The 16,272-nt window shown below is 46.8% G+C and overlaps 1 long non-coding RNA gene and 2 other non-coding genes across 5 annotated transcripts; all 3 read left to right on the top strand.

Annotated features, from left to right (window-relative positions):
* Positions 1–10,226: 10,226 nt before the first annotated feature.
* LOC140071132 (uncharacterized) lies at positions 10,227–15,832 on the top strand. Of its 3 annotated transcripts, none has more exons than XR_011849046.1 (8): positions 10,227–10,286; positions 11,518–11,563; positions 11,984–12,025; positions 12,775–12,814; positions 13,166–13,188; positions 13,410–13,537; positions 13,733–14,218; positions 15,702–15,832. It is a non-coding gene; the product is annotated as an uncharacterized lncRNA (long non-coding RNA). The 3 variants fall into 3 exon arrangements; XR_011849047.1 differs by lacking the exon at positions 15,702–15,832 and adding an exon at positions 15,515–15,694; XR_011849045.1 differs by lacking the exon at positions 15,702–15,832 and having other exon boundaries at positions 13,733–15,494.
* On the top strand, positions 11,670–11,798 carry LOC140071453 (small nucleolar RNA SNORD22). The gene has a single exon (XR_011849149.1). It is a non-coding gene; the product is annotated as a small nucleolar RNA SNORD22 (small nucleolar RNA).
* On the top strand, positions 13,580–13,651 carry LOC140071451 (small nucleolar RNA SNORD31). The gene has a single exon (XR_011849147.1). It is a non-coding gene; the product is annotated as a small nucleolar RNA SNORD31 (small nucleolar RNA).
* Positions 15,833–16,272: the final 440 nt, after the last annotated feature.

The following is a 16,272-nucleotide window of genomic DNA, read 5'->3' as shown; positions in this document are numbered from 1 at the left end:
GATATGCCGGGTGAGGGGAATGTAAACAGATGCGCAAGAAGCGCTGAAATAATATCCCTAAATGGTAAAAGTTTGCCAGTATATTTTGTGGATAACACAGCAGGGTGGCGACAAAGTTAACAACTTTGATGTGGAATCCATGAAAACAACCCAAATTTCTGCCTGACACACCTCGTTTGATAAAGGGACGATGTATGGAGGCAGCTATATGGACGACTTTTGGAGGTAGCAATGGAGACAACGTGTGGAGGCTGCTATGGAGACAATTTAATTTGGATAGTGCCTGTATGTGGCAGTCCCAAACATTTTTCAAACCAGAGGAGCAGGTAGGTGGCCCTCCAGTAAAATGGGATAGATTGAGTGCCTGTATGTGGCAGTCCCAAAAATTGTTCAAACCAGAGGAGCAGGTAGGTGGCCCTCCAGTAAAATGGAATAGATTGAGTGCCTGTATGTGGCAGTCCCAAAAATTGTTCAAACCAGAGGAGCAGGTAGGTGGCCCTCCAGTAAAATGGAATAGATTGAGTGCCTGTATGTGGCAGTCCCAAAAATTGTTCAAACCAGAGGAGCAGGTAGGTGGCCCTCCAGTAAAATGGAATAGATTGAGTGCCTGTATGTGGCAGTCCAAAAAATTGTTCAAACCAGAGGAGCAGGTAGGTGGCCCTCCAGTAAAATGGAATAGATTGAGTGCCTGTATGTGGCAGTCCCAAAAATTGTTCAAACCAGAGGAGCAGGTAGGTGGCCCTCCAGTAAAATGGAATAGATTGAGTGCCTGTATGTGGCAGTCCCAAAAATTGTTCAAACCAGAGGAGCAGGTAGGTGGCCCTCCAGTAAAATGGAATAGATTGAGTGCCTGTATGTGGCAGTCCCAAAAATTCTTCAAACCAGAGGAGCAGGTAGGTGGCCCTCCAGTAAAATGGAATAGATTGAGTGCCTGTATGTGGCAGTCCCAAAAATTGTTCAAACCAGAGGACCGGGTAGGTGGCCCTCCAGAAAAATGGAATAGATTGAGTGCCTGTATGTGGCACTCACAAAAATTGTTTCAAACAGAGGACCGGGTAGGTGGCCCTCCAGAAAAATTAAATGCATGAAGTACTATAGCAAGAACCAGTGGGCCCTGTCAAAAAATAGCCATTTTCCTCTGCTTTACTGTACAAAGAGGAGGAGAAGGAGGAAAATGAGGAGGAGGAGGAGGAGTGGATCAATTATTCAGGTTGAGCTTCCTTCACCTGGTGGAGATTGGAAATTCTGAGAAATCCAGCCTTTATTCATTTTAATAAGCGTCAGCCTGTCAGCGCTGTCAGTCGACAGGCGTGTACGCTTATCGGTGATGATGCCACCAGCTGCACTGAAAACCCGCTCGGACAAGACGCTAGCGGCAGGGCAGGCAAGAACCTCCAAGGCGTACAGCGCCAGTTCGTGCCACATGTCCAGCTTTGAAACCCAGTAGTTGTAGGGAGCTGTGTGATCATTTAGGACGATGGTATGGTCAGCTACGTACTCCCTCACCATCTTTCTGTAAAGATCAGCCCTACTCTGCCGAGACTGGGGACAGGTGACAGTGTCTTGCTGGGGTGACATAAAGCTGGCAAAAGCCTTGTAAAGCGTACCCTTGCCAGTGCTGGACAAGCTGCCTGCTCGCCTACTCTCCCTCGCTACTTGTCCCGCAGAACTACGCACTCTGCCGCTAGCGCTGTCAGAAGGGAAATACTGTTTCAGCTTGTGCACCAGGGCCTGCTGGTATTCATGCATTCTCACACTCCTTTCCTCTGCAGGGATGAGAGTGGCAAGATTTTGCTTGTACCGTGGGTCCAGGAGAGTGAACACCCAGTAATCGGTGCTGGAATAAATTCTTTGAACGCGAGGGTCACGGGATAGGCAGCCTAGCATGAAATCTGCCATATGCGCCAGAGTACCAACGCGTAAGAATTCACTCCCCTCACTGGCCTGACTGTCCATTTCCTCCTCCTCCAACTCCTCCAACTCCTCTTCTTCTGCCCATACACGCTGAACAGTGAAGGACTCAACAATGGTCCCCTCTTGTGTCTCGCCAACATTCTCCTCCTCTTCCTCCTCATCCTCCTCCACCTCCACCTCCTCCGATATGCGCTGAGAAACAGACCTCAGGGTGCTTTGGCTATCAACAAGGGAATATTCTTCCCCCGTCTCTTGTGACGAGCGCAAAGCTTCCGACTTCATGCTGACCAGAGAGTTTTTCAACAGGCCAAGCAGCGGGATGGTGAGGCTGATGATGGCGGCATCGCCACTGACCATCTGTGTTGACTCCTCAAAGTTACTCAGCACCTGACAGATATCAGACATCCACGTCCACTCCTCATTGTAGACTTGAGGAAGCTGACTGACCTGACTACCAGTTCTGGTGGAAGTTGACATCTGGCAGTCTACAATCGCTCTGCGCTGCTGGTAAACTCTGGATAACATGGTCAGTGTTGAATTCCACCTCGTGGGCACGTCGCACAACAGTCGGTGAGCGGGCAGTTGGAGGCGGCGCTGCGCTGCCCTGAGAGTGGCAGCATCTGGGCTGGACTTCCTGAAATGCGCACAGATGCGGCGCACCTTCGTGAGCAAATCAGACAGATTGGGGTATGTCTTGAGGAAACGCTGCACTATCAGATTTAACACATGGGCCAGGCATGGCACATGTGTCAGTCTGCCGAGTTGCAGAGCCGCCACCAGGTTACGGCCGTTGTCACACACAACCATTCCCGGCTTGAGGTTCAGCGGTGCCAGCCACAGATCAGTCTGCGCCGTGATGCCCTGTAATAGCTCTTGGGCGGTGTGCCTTTTGTCGCCTAGGCTCAGCAGTTTGAGCACCGCCTGCTGTCGCTTAGCGACGGCACTGCTGCTGTGCCTAGAGCTACCGACTGATGGCGCCGTGCCCACGGATGGTAGTTCGGAGGAGGAGGTGGAGGAGGGGTGGGAGGAGGAGGAGGCATAGTAGGCCTGAAACACCTGGACCGAGGTAGGCCCCGCAATCCTCGGCGTCGGCAGTATATGAGCAGCCCCAGGGTCAGACTCGGTCCCAGCCTCCACCAAGTTAACCCAATGTGCCGTCAGCGATATATAGTGGCCCTGCCCGGCAGCACTCGTCCACGTGTCCGTGGTCAGGTGGACCTTGTCAGAAACGGCGTTGGTCAGGGCACGGATGATGTTGTCTGACACGTGCTGGTGCAGGGCTGGGACGGCACATCGGGAAAAGTAGTGGCGGCTGGGGACCGAATACCGAGGGGCGGCCGCCGCCATGAGGTTGCGAAAGGCCTCGGTCTCTACTAGCCTATAGGGCAGCATCTCCAGGCTAAGCAATCTGGAGATGTGCACATTAAGGGCTTGGGCGTGCGGGTGGGTTGCACTATATTTGCGTTTCCGCTCCAGCGTCTGGGGTATGGAGAGCTGAACGCTGGTGGATGCTGTGGAGGATCGTGGAGGCGACGATGGGGTTTTTGTGGCAGGGTCCTGGGCAGGGGGCTGACTAGCAGCTGACACAGGGGAAGGAGCAGTGGTGTGCACGGCCGGAGGTGAACGGGCTTGTTGCCACTGAGTGGGGTGCTTAGCATTCATATGCCTGCGCATACTGGTGGTAGTTAAGCTAGTAGTGGTGGAACCCCTGCTGAGCCTGGTTTGGCAAATGTTGCACACCACAGTCCGTCGGTCATCCGGTGTTTCCTTAAAGAACCTCCACACTTCTGAAGATCTAGCCCTCGCCGCAAGAGCCCTCACCACGGGAGCTTCACTAGTTGACAGTGGCGCTGATGCACCAGCTCTGGCCCTGCCTCTCCGTCTGGCCCCACCACTGCCTCTTCCAACCTGTTCAGGTCGAGGACTCTCCTCCGTCTCAGAAGCACTGTGTTCACCCGGCCTCTCAACCCAGCTTGGGTCTGTCACCTCATCATCCTCCGATCCCTCAGTCTGCTCCCCCCTCGGACTTCCTGCCCTGACAACAACTTCCCCACTGTCTGACAACCGTGTCTCCTCATCGTCGGACACCTCTTTACACACTTCCACTACGTCAAGAAGGTCATCATCACCCACAGACTGTGACTGGTGGAAAACCTGGGCATCGGAAAATTGCTCAGCAGCAACCGGACAAGTGGTTTGTGACTGTGGGAAGGGTCCAGAAAACAGTTCCTCAGAGTATGCCGGTTCAAATGGCAAATTTTCCTGGGAGGGGGCAGACTGGGGGGGAGGAGGCTGAGGTGCAGGAGCTGGAGGAGTGGGGATTTCGGTGACATGGGTGGACTGCGTGGAAGACTGACTGGTGGTGGACAAATTGCTCGAAGCATTGTCAGCAATCCACGACATCACCTGTTCGCACTGTTCTGGCCTCAACAGTGCTCTACCACGAGTCCCAGTAACTTCAGACATGAACCTAGGGAGTGTAGCTCTGCGGCGTTCCCCTGCTCCCTCATCAGCAGGTGGTGTCTCACCCCGCCCAGGACCACGGCCTCTGACCCCTGCAGTAGTTGGACGCCCACGTCCCCGCCCTCGTCCTCTACCCCTAGCCCTCGGGTTAAACATTTTTAAAATGAGAGTTATAACTTTTTTTTTTTTTTTACTTCTTTTTGTTTTTTTTTGAGTTTTTAAAACCAAACAATCCTATCCTATTGCTATGGCTATTTTCTAGCCAAGTATCAAAGGAAGCACACTACTATGCCAGATGAGATGACACTGAGTTAGTGCCTAATAGAAATCCAACCCCTACTGAATTTTGCCACTTCGGCCTTTGCTATGGATATGTGCGCCACTAAGCGCAGAACACAGCGGTCGCAAGTCTCACTACAAATTGCTCAGAATTGGCAAGTACATGCACTGCAGAAACTACAGCCACCAGCAGATCAACCAGAAATCAAATATATAGAACGCTACTGTAGGCTTCAAGAAGCTGTTTGTATTCTCCTATGGCTATTTTCTAGCCAAGTATCAAAGGAAGCACACTACTATGCCAGATGAGATGACACTGAGTTATTGCCTAATAGAAATCCAACCCCTACTGAATTTTCCCACTTCGGTCTTTGCTATGGATATGTGTGCCACTAAGAGCTAAACACAACGGTAGCAAGTCCCCCTGCTAATTCCTCACAAAATGGTAATAGATGCAAATTAAAATAAAAAAAGTAGAACGTTATTGTAGCCCTAAGAAGGGCTGTTGGGTTCTTTGAGAATCACTCCTGCCTAACAGTAAGCTAATAGAACACCCTAACGCTTTCCCTGACCAGCAGCAGCTCTCTCCCTAGCGGCATCCAGAGACAGAATGATCCGAGCAGTGCGGCCAGCGGCTAGTCTATCCCAGGGTCACCTGATCTGGCCAGCCAACCACTGCTATCGACGTGTAAGGGTACCACGTCATGCTGGGTGGAGTGCAGAGTCTCCTGGCTTGTGATTGGCTCTGTTTCTGGCCGCCAAAAAGCAAAACGGCGGGAGCTGCCATTTTCTCGAGCGGGCGAAGTATTCGTCCGAGTAACGAGCAGTTTCGAGTACCCTAATGCTCGACCGAGCATCAAGCTCGGACGAGCATGTTCGCTCATCTCTAGTAATGACTGGTTCCATCTTTCAGGTTTCCTGCTGCGGTGGACAGAGAACGTCATTTAGCTAAGTAATGTTCATGTTGGCATCTTAAAGGACCTTTTAAAGCAATTTATAACAAATATATGTCCCCTATGATTTGTAAATATAAAGACTATGGTATATAGCAGGCCAAATCCTATGAGCATTGTAATGACAAATCATACACAAACCCAGAATTTGATTCCTTAAGTTATTGGGGCTGCGTAAAAAGGGACTTGACTATGCCATAATCTGAAGTGTGAGATAAATATAAAAATAAAATATATTAACCCAAAAATTAGCCTAGGGTACAAATCTGGATATTCTGAAACAGTTCTGGTATCATTTAAAATAGGATCAGGATTGCTTCTAGTTCAGAAGTTATAGTGGCTCTGCCCTACTATTAACTTGAGCAATGCTACTATTGGACAGAGGGGAACCTGAAATGGGTTCTCCAGTGATGAATAATCCACTATATCCTGAGCTGGCACTTCTGTTGGCTGACATGGATTGTCGCTATCCTGAACTGATTCCCTTAAAGTTCCTTATTTCCATTAACACTGAGCTGTCTAATGGATTGTTCTCCTTTTTGCAGGCTATGGGACTGACAACATTGGGGTAAGTGTCTATCCTAGAATAATTGATGCTATTATTGGTAATAAAACACTGAGACTGGGGGAGTAAAAGGAAGACCTCACAGACCTGATGACTGGTACCATTCTGGGCTTCTGAATCTTATAGGGGTTGTCCAAGGGTATTTAAAAAAAAAAAAAACCTTGGGTGGCTGGATTAAAAAAATAAAACCTTCCTTACCTCTGTGTTCCATGCCCACCCGTTGTCTCTATTTCCAGTGTTGTCACACAGGATGGGTGAGTGGCCAAATGGACCAGATAGATCGCAGCACTGGATGCTGGGAGGGGCCATAGAGGTAAGGAAGTGTTTGCTTTCTTTTAATCTGCTCCATCCCGGGCACCCAAGGGTTTTTTGTATCCTCGGACAACCCCTTTAATGGTTTAAAAGAGCCGCCTATGGAGTCTGGGTTTGCTGTCTGAGGCCGCAGCTTAAACGAGCTCTGGCGCCCATTCACTACATCACATAAAAAATGGCAGATCACTCACTGCTCAGGCACACGTAGGCCCCCAGGAACCGGCGGATGACCCTTTGTGAGGCAGTTCATGGTTCCATTGTCCAGTACTCACAGCCAGCTGCCTGAGAGTCAACTTGGTGTCAGAGGCCATTTTGAACGACCTCCTCTCGGGATGGTGAGTTGGAATCTGGTGCCATCCTGGGTGTAGCAGTGCATGTTGCTGCTGCCTGCTGTGGGGTGCCATAGAGGGGCATCTCTGGTACATGGTTTATTATATGAAAGCTGTGACGTCTAGGATGAGATTCTCGCAGACCTGTTCTGAGTACTGTGAGGACAGCTACATCTCTGAGGCGCACGTGGCTCATAGGCCTGATGTATATTATAGCTGTGTCAGAAGCTTTTTCAAGATGCTAATATATTTGATCCTTTAGGTGCAGGACACTGTCAGACTGGTAAGTGTCCGCTCATTGTATGTATCAAGATCCAATTTTATTAAATGCATTAGATCTCTACATGCATGTGGCACACTAATGGCCTCCACTACAGGTCCTATAGCACATGGCCAGTTTGTTGGACTGATAGTCCAGTTATGCTCCCTTCCATTATTTTATGTGATGGATCTGCAAAGTCTTATAGGAGACATCTACAAACACAATAAGTTGTAAAGTGTTATGTACTATATAGTTGCATAGTAATGGTGCTATATACAGATTATGTAATGGGATGTTACTGCAAAAGACAGCAAATAAGAGTGATGGCTGAGGGTCTCTGCTGTGGCCTTCTCCAATTAGATCCCTGTTCTACTGGATGTGCATTTGTCCTGCTGATCCCATTCTGTATATGGCCCTCTTGCATGCCAGAAATTCCTGCAATAAGTTCTTCCTGGGGCAACCCCTGAGTGTCTGTAGGATGAATCCCTTGGTGATGGAAGGGGAAGCCCATGGTGGTGAGCAGCCTGGATCCAGGGATCACAGAGGCGACATTGTGCAAATCAACTTGCAGTTCTTTACTGAACAGTGGGCAACAGCAAAAATAACAGCAGATTCTCAAGCTGGGACAGTTGTGGAGAGCCGGTCCACAGGAAGGTTAAACACAGCCTGATAGTAGTTGCAGGCTGGGTTGGTGCAGATGAAACTGAGTCTGGGTGGTGGAGCTCAGTTCTGGGCTTAAGTCTAAGGACTTGCCCTGGGTGCTAGGCAGTAGGCCTGAAGTACCTGGGATTAGGACACTAGTTGTGGCAGACAGACCATGAGATCTGGTTCTCTCTGCAGACTCTATACAAGGACCATGTGCTTTTTATGAGCAGGTGGTAGCACCACCCCATTCACCTTCCAGCTTGCATTGCAAGAACATATTAGACAATCATCACAATTGCAACACCCCTGCCAATGCATAGGCAGGCTGATAGTTGCAAATAGCACCCTCTCCAGGTCAGGAGCTGTTGGGGGAGACTGATCACCTCTATAGGCAGGTTCTGTGTAATTGCAGCCTTTAATCCCAGGAACTTCTAATGCCTAAGGTCTGCTGCCTGGCACACAGGGCAAGTCTGGAGGCTTAAGCCCAGAACTGCAGATTCCGCCACTTGGGCTGGTTCAGATGGGACAGTCCAACCTGCATCAACTATCAGGCTGCGTGTACCTTTCCTGTGGACCGGCTCTCCATGACCTTTCCAGTTTAAGGAATATGCTGCTAACCGGGGCGGACTGGCCATAGGACCAGGGATTTCTCCCGGTGGGCCGATTGGTTTTGGGCCGGTCTGGGACTGGTGGGGCCGGTGGAAAAAAATAAACACATGAACTCACCTTTCCGATGCCCCGACACTGCTCCCCTGCTTGATTCAGTCCGGCCGCGGTGACAGCTCCGTACGGGCCGGCGTCGCGCAGATAATGACGTCAGCCGCTTGCCGACGTCATGGTCTGTGCGACGCCGGCCCGTACGGAGCTGTCACCGCAGCCGGACTGAATCAAGCAGGGGAGCAGTGTCGGGGCATCGGAAAGGTGAGTTGATGTGTTTTTATTTTTATGTACTGTGCTGGCGCTGTGTACCTGGGGCAGGGGCTGTGTACTGGGGCTCTGGGCTGGCAGGCTGTATACTGGGGCAGGGGCCGTCTTGTTGTATACTCGTCGGACTGAATATACTAGGAGGACTGGGGGGCTGGCTATATAATATATATATATATATATATATATATATATATATATATATATATATATTACAGTGGGCTGGATGTATACTGGGGTGGCACGCTGACTGTATACCGGGGGGTTGGCTGGCTATATACTGGGGGAGGTGGGGTGCTGGCTACTAGTAATAGTAGCTATATTCCTGTACGTAGGGGCAGTATTATAGGAGTTATATTCTTGTACATAGGGGGCAGTATTACAATATATTTTACTTAGGGGCAGTAGTATTATAGTAGTTACATTCTTGTTTATTGGAGAAGGTATTGTAGTATGTTTTTAGTGTACATATATGGCAGTATTAAGTTGTGTGTTCTTAAAATAGAAGTATTATTCCTGTATAAGGGAGGATATGAGTCTCTTTCTCTGCAGTGTACATGTTGATTTAGACCATCTATTAACAGTTTGTATGAAGTTTAGTAACTCCATCCACATCACAAGGCCACACCTACTTGTTTTGACTCCGCCCACAGAATGGGGCCACTTTTACAGTTTTTTCCAGGGCCACTTTAAATTCCCAGTCCGCCCCTGGCTGCTAATATTGTTATTGACTTGTTGACTTGCCAGGCAGTAGCTACAACTGCAATTGCACAATATCCTAGAAACATCCTAAAGGGTTCATGACTCTAGCCTGCCTATGCATTGGCTTTGGTGTTGCAGACTTTGACCGAATAATCATAACGTAGATGCCACTGAGATTCATATGGCATATATCAAATATTTATCTGCAGGACCTCTGATGTCATCTGTGTGGTCATAGCATAGATTATAAAAATGCTTGTCCTGTTTTGGATATGAGCAGAAGCAGTGGCGTAACTACTGCCATGGCAGTTGCTATGGGGCCTGTGACCCATGGCCGAGTCATAATGCTGGACCCCCCCCCCCCCCCCCCGCTTTGTCCCTGACGAGCTCATAAGCTTATGTGCCTGACCCGTCCATTGCCTCCCATCTTCCGGCCGACACAGGCAACGGCCCACCCAGTGACTGGCAGTGTATGGCACTCCAAGCCCGCACAAAGAACCGCCCACCAAACCTCCCTCATGCCCGTCCGCTCACAGAACTTCCTGTGCGCATTGACCGCCCACCGATCTTACCACCTGCCTGCTGACCCACACAGCCACCATGCTGGACGTCAAAAAAGCAAGTACTATTGACATGTTTCTCTGTACACATATATGCATATGTGTTTTTGTGTATGTATACCCAACCATCCCGGTTTCAGCATGACAGTCCCGTTTTTGGGATGAGGATGTCCTGGGCCCTGCCCACTTTTCCCGATTTTGTCCAGACCCCGTAGCTTGGAGCAGCCGAGGCATGGGGGCTGGGAGGAGGCAGGACCAGCCCCTACTACCTCCTCACATGTCTGCACCAGTCATGTGAGGTAGCTCCACCCCTGGTTGGCCACACCCCCTGCACGAGTCATTCTGACTCCAGCCTGGGAGATTATGGAGTGACTGCAGGTAAGAGACTGAGGGGACAGGGGGCCGCAGGAAGAGGAGCCAGGAGGAGGATAGAGGTCGGGGGGGGGGGGAGGCTAGAGTCTACAGGAGGATAGGGCCGTGGGACAGGAGGATTCTGGAGGGGCCTGTGGGACTGGAGAAGGCTGGAGGACAGGAGGCTACATTATGAGGATAGAGAACAGGGACCAAACCATGTGGGGATAGGAGTACAGAGAGAATTATGTGTAAGTTTGGGGAGATAAATAAAAGTGGAAAACTAAATGTAAAGGGAGGATAAAATTAAAGAGGGGTTTTATGTTGCAGATTTGCATTAGGGGGTATTAAATGGGTCCATGGGGGGGGGCCAAAGCAAGGTCAATATTATACTATGCTTGTGGGTGGGACACAATGGGCGTGGTTTAGAGGGAGGGGCTTCTGTCCCTCTTTCTCTTGTCCAAAAGTTGGGAGGTATGTGTATATGCTGCATATACTGTATGTATGTGAATGTGTGCATTTGCTGTATTTGTGTTGTGTGTAAATGCTGCATGTACTGTATGTAAACACGGTATATGTGCATATGGTGTTGATACTATATAAGGGTGTACATATACTATATGTATGTACAATACAGTATGTGTGCAAATTTGATGTGTATATACTGTATGATTTTGTGTATACTCAATATATTACTGTATATACAGTAATAGTAGGTGTATGTATGTGGGTGCGAGTATAGAAGTGCATGTATGTGTAGAACTTGCATGTGGGTGTATGTCTGTACAAATTTGCATATATCTTTTAAAGGGTAAGTGGGGGCCTCCATGCAAAAAATCAGCTACTGTATGGGACCCGACCACTCCTAGCTGTGCCCCTGAGAAGTCTATCCTTGGTGTCCCACTGTTATCATGTTTAGCGATTTGATAGTTTCCATTCATGGCTCCTCTATTGGGCGATGATCGTATATCTTAGTATTTAGGAATTCCTTCCCATAGAGCCACATGGTTATTTTTTTTTTTTTCTGTAAATCTAATAACCTATAATCGGAGTGAAATGTATCTGATTTGTCTCTGGTTTATCATTGTTGATTTTGCTTTCCTTAAGAATGTTGCATTTATCACTGATGTAATATGACAAGGAACAAGCATATATCTGACTGGTTTGGTGATGTTTCTTTTAATTCTGAGATGAGGCAGCCATTGTTATACCGCCTTGTTCCCACAAATCTTGTACTAAACAGCTTTTCTTCCCACAGGACGCCCTTTATCTCCGTCTAGAAGACAATGACTTGCACAAGATGGGTGGGTATGCTAGTAATGGCACAAGTGGTGGGTCATAGTAGAAATGGGTATTTATGTGAGGCAAGTTCTAGTAGACACTGGCCATGGATAATTTCCCAAGCCTCAGCCCAAATGATGAAACCTTCACCCGTCTGACCTCCTGTACGGTGCCAGAGCCTGAAAAGGTTGAACCCACTGGTTACCTCAGGAGGAGAGGAAGGAGGCCATGTTCCAGCTGGGACAGTCTGATCAGGGTTGGAGTTAATTTAGTGCCCCTCTTATTCACAGCTTAATCTGCATTTACAAAATTATAGTAATGCAATGTGACTGTATAGCTAAGCCCCCCCCCCCCAAAAAAAAAAAACTGTACAATGTCAGCTAGTTAAATAGAATCTTAAGATAAAATATCTTGTGTAACTAACTTCTTGCCTTTCCTTGCAGGCTTACAGGAGAACATGGCGCTATATAGGCACAAAATTGCAGGTATGTAACTATATAGTGTCCTGTAGACTATAGGGCTGTGATGATGAAAACAACTAGCTCACTTTGATGAACACTGAAAATGTATGAACTGAGCAGCATCTGTTCTCTGAAGCCTTTGCTGTGTGCAGTATAAATCTGACCATAGTCTGCCTCCAGCAGGTGGATACAAAAGTAATGCAGAATGAAGATTACATCTCTTAGTCTTGGCTAAAACATATAAAGACTGCAGTTTATTGTAGAAATCTACCACCAGGATGAAGGATTGTAAACCGAGCACTCTTAAACACAGATGTTGCCTGTCGTACCATAGAACGTCGGCGCCGGGGAGAGGGGGTGAGTGCCATTAGATATATGGCCGCGGTGCCATATTACGGGAGAAGGATAGGACATGTTTTTGTTTTTTTTTTTGGGGGGGGGGGGGGGGTTTCTCCAGGCTACGGAACTGTAGGGGGACACATGCATTCCCCCCCCCCCTCATACGTGTGTGAATATAGCCTTAGAAAAGAGAAATTTTTAGGTACTGCTCATTTCATTAGCAGCAGTCTAACTTTGTATTTGGGCACTATGACCTGGGTAGGGAGAATTGTCATCATTTATGTTACAAGATATTGTTCATCCAGCTGACATGATGATCAGTGAATCTCGTTCGTCTGACATTGATGAGAAATATGGATCCTGACAGCTTGGAGGATATTGTACATTATAATTACTGTTATGTTGCACTAGTAATGACTGGTTCCATCTTTCAGGGTTACAGGTGACTGCTGCCATGGCCAGAACATCATTATGGTAAGGAGGGCTTATACTGAATCTTAAAGAGGAAGGAAGATGTTTGGGTGTTTTTAGAATTAAATACAGCATGGAATCATAGCCTTGAATACTCGTTAGGAAACCTGTTACACAAGAACTTTCCTGTGTAAATTGCTATAGGATGTCTACTCTGAATTTACCCTGAAGTAGTCATAGCTACATGTAAATGATTGAAGGGGTCTCCAGTGATGAATAATCCACTATACCCTGAGCTGGCACTCGTGTTGGCCGTGACAAGGATCGTCGCTATCCTGAAGAGATCCCCTTAATGTCCATAAGGAACATGCATAACATTGAGCTGTCTAATTGCTTGTTCTCTCCTCTTTGCAGGCCAAAGGGCTGACAACATTGAGGTAAGTGTCCATTCTAGAATAGTATAGTGGCTAAACTATTGCACAATATAAGTAATGGTGATAAAACACTATTATACTGGGCTGTGATGATCCTTCCTTGTACCGCCCCAGTCTGAGACCTTATTTTGCATGCAACAATCCATAAGCAGTTATTGTAGCCCATTAAGATGTAGAAGCTCAGGATGGTACCAGTCATAATGTCCCACTGGTTTATTTTGCAGATTCTGGCCACATGCGATCAGCCTTTAGCAAAACTGCCATAGATTCTGGCTGAATGGAAAGTCACTGGGCTTCAATTTGACAAGACCATTTAGCGATGGAGACTCTGCCTGTCATAAGCCGATTCTAGGTGAGTTTTGCCACAATAGAACAGTATTAGTAATATATTATACTGGGCTATGATGATCCTCCATGTACGGCCCCAGTCTGAGATCTGTGACTGAATGGTACTCTCTGAGCTTCTGTATTGTAAAATATCAAGTTTCTTAGTTTTGCCTTTCATACATTAGACTTTGGAGTAACTTGTGATTTCTTTTCCTTGTAGCTTTTTCCTAGTGTTTCAAGCCTTGGGGTGGCCGGTGTTCAGCATTCAGACCTTCATGGAGAACCCTTGGACTGGATTTGAAGATGACAAATGTTTGCGTCATGTGCCTGTGTAGGGGCACTGAACTAAAATGGTTCTATTACCACAACATTTAATCAGGAGTTCGAAATGTTTTCTGACTTCTTTAAATCTTATAGCTTTATAGTTATTTGAATTGTGCTGTGAAACCTTGTATTGTGACTCCTATAGACAAGGAGTCTATAGGAGTTGTACCTATTGTACCTATTGTACAATGACTCCTATAGACAAGCATGTACCTGATTTTGGTGATGCCACCCTAAAGCCTGATATAAGGCAAAATATAATCAGATCTCTAATATATGGGACCTCAAATACTGAAACAATAACTAATGTTTTTTAATAGGCAATGAACAATCTGAAGAACATCTACTGTACCTGCCAGTGATTAAGATTACTCATTGAGTGGTGAGTCCTATTTCCCCCTTATTCCCAGTAGAATAGTTGGGGCTGTGTATATTATACATCTCCAAGTGATGACTTCATTAATCTCGTTCATCTGATCTACAGTGAAGAATCCTCTTAGCATGCTGGAGTTCTGATGGAGATTTAAAGCTAAATTTGTGTTCTTTTCAAAGGCTTTATCACATTTTTTTAAAATATACAAAGATCCCTGATAGGTGTTGGTCTTCCTTTATTGGTGGTTGGGGGCTGTTATTGCAAGTTGTGAATCTGCTTTGCTTGCTCAACTGTTTTTCCAGTTGGTGTCCGTAATGATGACGTAAGTGACTTTATCACTAAACACTAGTGGACATGTGATATATGGTAAGCATATAGCAGACTACTTTAGCTGATCAGTAAATATCTTGCATTTGGCAGAATACGATGGCCCCAATATAACTGATTACTGTAATTTCCTAATATAAAGCTTCTGCAGCTGAACTGATGCATCAGGCAGATTCCAGTGTCCCTCACATAGCCGTATTCTGCTCAGTATCCTCTGTATTAGCAAGCAAAGTCCTGAAGTGAGCTGTGAACAAGGAGTACAACATGTGAACAACATGTACAAAAGTCAATATTGGTTTGTACAAGTTCATTCACTCCTGTCTGTATATTGCTAAAGACAAAGCTGTGTAGTATTCTAGTTGTGTTACTAGATATCACCCATCCAGCTTTAGTAGCCTAGATGTCTGGGTGGCTGCTACTAGATGCTTCTCTGTAGAGTTACTACATTCTGTGAATACACATTAGGAAAGTTCTGTACAACAGGCCTCCCATATGTGTATTGCTATGGGATAGACCTTTCACACTGCTGTATTCTCTCCCGGGTGAGTATACAGCCTCGCACTGGAGACAGATGAGCACGGCTCCCCAATGTAAAGGGAAGAGCACGGTCTTTCCCTTGCATGGTATGGTGGCACATGTGTAGTGGCTGGGGGACATGCATAACAGTAAATTTGCAGCTGTCTATGTCCCCCACAACAACATTGTGGAAAGGGTCGTAAACCTACTCTTCATTACAGGACTTTGTATTCAGTATAAACTACATAATGAACTGGCTCAGTGGTAGGCAAGTGACCTGTAGCAGAAGATGGACTGGTAGGTATATGAAAGGAGGTCTCCAGTGATGAATAATTCACTATACCCTGAGCTGGCTCTCATGTTGGCTGTGACATGGATCGTCGCTATCCTGAAGAGATTCCTTTAATGAGACTAAGGAACATTCTTGATATTGAGTTGTCTAATGGATTCTCTTCTTTGCAGGATGAGGTGGTGACTACACTTGAGTCTGTTCTCACTAAAGTAATGATGCAATATACCGGGCTATGATGATCCTCCATGTACTTCCCCAGTCTGAGAACCATGAGCTACTATAATGTCACTTATCTTGTATATCTTTATCTGAACATTGGACCCTGTGGAGTAACACTTGGTTTTGTTTTCTTCATAGCTTTCCTGATGCTTAAATCATTGCTTTGGTATCGGCTGATATTCCCAGACATGGAGTCCATGTATCCGAGAGACATAGAAGCCTAATGGTGAATTTGCTGAACATGCCGGATGTCTTGTGCTTGTATAAAACTTTGCAGAATAAACTTGTGTTCTAATAAAGCAAATATCAAACTTGTGATTTGTGCAATTCTAGTTTAGGGCGATACATAGTTGGTCCCCTGGGATCACAATCTGCAGCTTATGGTTACAATATATATTCAGGTTGTTGTATCATCCTGTTACATTGATGGTCTCCTGGAGGCAACTATGGATAATAACTTCATATAGCGCACACAGATTACACAGTGGTGCACAGAGCTTGCCAAATCTGTCCCAATGGGGCTCACAATCTAATCAGCCTACCGATATATTTTGTATAGGTTTCCTCTGGATCCTCCCACACCAAACACTGAAAGAACATACAAACTATTTGCAGATGTTGACCCTAGAACTTGAACCTAAGTCCTCAGCACTGCAAAGCTGTAATTCTAAGCAACCATGCTGCCCTTATGAATGGCACATCCTATCAT

Source organism: Engystomops pustulosus, chromosome 7, assembly GCF_040894005.1.
Source record: "Engystomops pustulosus chromosome 7, aEngPut4.maternal, whole genome shotgun sequence".
Taxonomy (NCBI): Eukaryota; Metazoa; Chordata; class Amphibia; order Anura; family Leptodactylidae; genus Engystomops; species Engystomops pustulosus.
The sequence above is the reverse complement of the archived record's forward strand: the minus strand, read 5'-3'. Positions and strand labels throughout refer to the sequence as shown.